The following is a 3,097-nucleotide window of genomic DNA, read 5'->3' on the forward strand; positions in this document are numbered from 1 at the left end:
CCACTGCTGACAGTATGCTGTCCTAATTGGACAAGTAAGACACACACACACACACACACACACACACACAAATGACTTGCAATAATTGTTAAGACAATGTAGTAAAGGAGCAGTGGGCTGCATTCCTGCTGCCTGGCTCCTGGCTAGTTTACACCCACAATAATTACACGGAAACTGTATTCATTTAAACACTGCCTGACCCATTGTCTCCAACCCGTTGGCTAACTCTCACATATTGATTCAACCCATTTCTAATAATCTGTATATCACCACAAGCTCGTGGCTTACCAGGAAAGATTCAACATCTCTGACCTGGCAACTTCATGGTGGAAGCTCTCTGCCTTCCTTCTTTCTCCCAGCATTCTGTTCTGTCTACTCTGCCTATCTAAGCTGCTGAGACCAAGGCAGTCTCTTTATTTAACCAATGAAAGCAACACATAGAAAGAAAACCCTCCTACACCAAGACAAGGCAGGACAAACCTTCAAAATATCCTGCCTCTCTCGAATATGCTAGACATGTGGGCTGAAGATGGATGCCCCACTATTACAGAGACACATTTGATGACTGTCTAAATATTTAGCTGTTTCCCTCATTTCTCACAATTTTTGGAAATTACTTGCTTGCACGTCCAGTTTTCCCAGTTAATAGTTCCTTCTTGGGTCCCTTTTGGAGTCAAAGACACATACCTGCAAAACACCATAGAACTAAAAAACAATAAATAAATTAGAAAAAGGAAAGAATGAATTCTTAACAGTGATGTCACAGTCCTCAGAGAGACAGCTGCCAGCGCTAGTTAACACGAACTCCTTTTCGTCTTGCATGAAAGCAGCTGTGGCCTTCTGCCAAGCCAGCCTGCTCAGTGGCAAATCCTGCTTTGTTTTGAATTTAATATAGATAGAACATCTTAAAGGTTCATATGGGAGCACAGTGCACAGTGGTATTAGGTGACAATTCCTAGACATTTTTTGTATTTGTTTCCTCTTTTGTATCTATGAGAACTATAGCATAGTTATCTTTTCGATCAAGCATCAAGATTGACATGTTACATAGGCTCCAAAGCAGTCTACTTTTCAGTGTCATTTACTTGATTTTTATCGAAGACCTTGTGGTACAAGATGAACATGCCAAAGGCATTTCTTTTTATAATTTTTATTTATATATATGTATATATTCCTGCATGACTCTGAGGTAAGACTGTCCCTAAATGTCCCTTATTTTACATTGTGATTGTAAGTGTGAGTCTAACAGCTTTGGACCTCAAAGATATCCTGACTCATAGGGAAGGCAGGCTTAGAGCTACAGTAGGGCAGCTGTTGAGGGGTAGAGCCACAACAGGACACCTCTGGAGGGGTAGAGCCACAATAGGACAGTTTGGTCTTGAAGAGGAAAGTGTTTTGATTTATTGGGAAGCCAGGGTACCTGTAGGTGGGAAGCAGTAGGGACTTCTATTCTCCCATCAGGATATAGCAATTCCCCTCCTCTCCTGGAATGCTCCTACAGTTGAGCTCTTCTCTGTTTCCCTAAGGGAAAATAATAGAGCTATCCCCTTCTTGGGCAACCCAAGAAGGCACTCCTTCTGCTAACACTGTGATAAAAGGAAGCGCTGCAGAAATGGAGTAATCTCCTCTGGCTCCAGGAAAAAGCTATCACTTCTTCTGCTCAGACTTGCTAATGCCCTCTAAGGGAGAATATGTCCAGACTCCCTAAGAAAAATACCCATGTTTCTATTGTTTAGGAAAAGTGTTGTTTTGGAAATCTCTGTCATGCTTTCCTTTCCTGCTGCAGATAAGAAATTTTTATGATTTCTTCTGTCTTGATAGTTGTAATGACTGTTTGTGATAGTCAAACTCGCTACCTCCATAATTATCTAAACCCAAAGAGTTATGTACACCTGTGAGGAATATTTCTTAAAGGTTTTGAAATTAAAAACCCATCTGTAATCTAGATCATTTTAGGTGACGAGATCCACCTTTAGCTTCTTGGTTGCAGTGCACACCTTTAACCCCAAGACTCAGGAGGTAGGTAGAGGCAGTCAGGTTTTACGAGTTTAGGTTCAGCCTGCTCTACAGAACACATTCCAGGGCTACATAGAGCAACCCTGTCTTGGAAACAGGCAAAAGTAAATCAAACAAAGATTAAGATCCAGTTTTAATCTGGATTAAACCTTCTAGTTTTAGATGACATATATAAAAGATATTGAAGGAAGAAGCTCTCCATTTTGGCCTGCTTGTGTTATCTTTGGCTACAAAGTTCATTCCTTCCCTGCTTCTTTGGAATTTTGGTATCTATGGAAGACCAGCTGAGACAACTTGCCTAATGGACTGAACAACTACTGGACTCTTTAAGTTACCATTTGTAGGCAGCTATTGTTGGACTACTTGGACCACAGTTTGCAAATAATTCTAATAAATCCACTTTCTACATACATAGAAACTCATTTGATCAGTAATGTTCATGTAGACAACCAGTGAAAAAAGCAGTTGGCCTTTTTGATTGTTTGTTTGTTTTTTTAACCTGATCACTGAGGAAGATTTTCTGGCTAACAGTAGTGCTCATAAACACATTCTTCCCAGCCTAATTATTCTCTAACTGTTCAAGTTTCCATGAAGACTACACTTTTACTAATGTTCACTTGCCAACTGTTTGCTCTGAATTTCAGGAATAAAACTCATAAAGAATGGAATCCAGTCTTCTGAGGGGAGAAAGACCTATAATCCTTTTTTTTTAGCAACATCAAAAATGATAAACATGGAATGTCTGAAATATACGTAAGATCCTAAACAAAAATGTTAACGTAAAAGGGCCATGCCAATCTCTTCCAACACTTCTTGTAAAATCAGTGTCTAAATAGCTCATACCCTTTTCGATTTGGTGTCCTGCCTATCAACTAAGCACTCATACAGTAGGAAGCTTCTCAGGTTCTTTCCAAATGCTGAGCATTACAATGTGATTTCACATCTTTCCTCAAATTAAACTTTTCTTCACATATTCCACATGGATAGAGATGACCATCCATATGCTGCTCCAGATGCTCATTATTTGGGAATATCTGAAAGCAGACCTGGTATATAGTCTCACCAGCAGATAAATGGGAAA

The sequence above is a fragment of the Alexandromys fortis genome, unplaced genomic scaffold (assembly GCF_014885135.2).
Source record: "Alexandromys fortis isolate MF-2015 unplaced genomic scaffold, M_Fortis_MF-2015_v1.1 scaffold_409, whole genome shotgun sequence".
NCBI classification, from domain to species: Eukaryota; Metazoa; Chordata; class Mammalia; order Rodentia; family Cricetidae; genus Alexandromys; species Alexandromys fortis.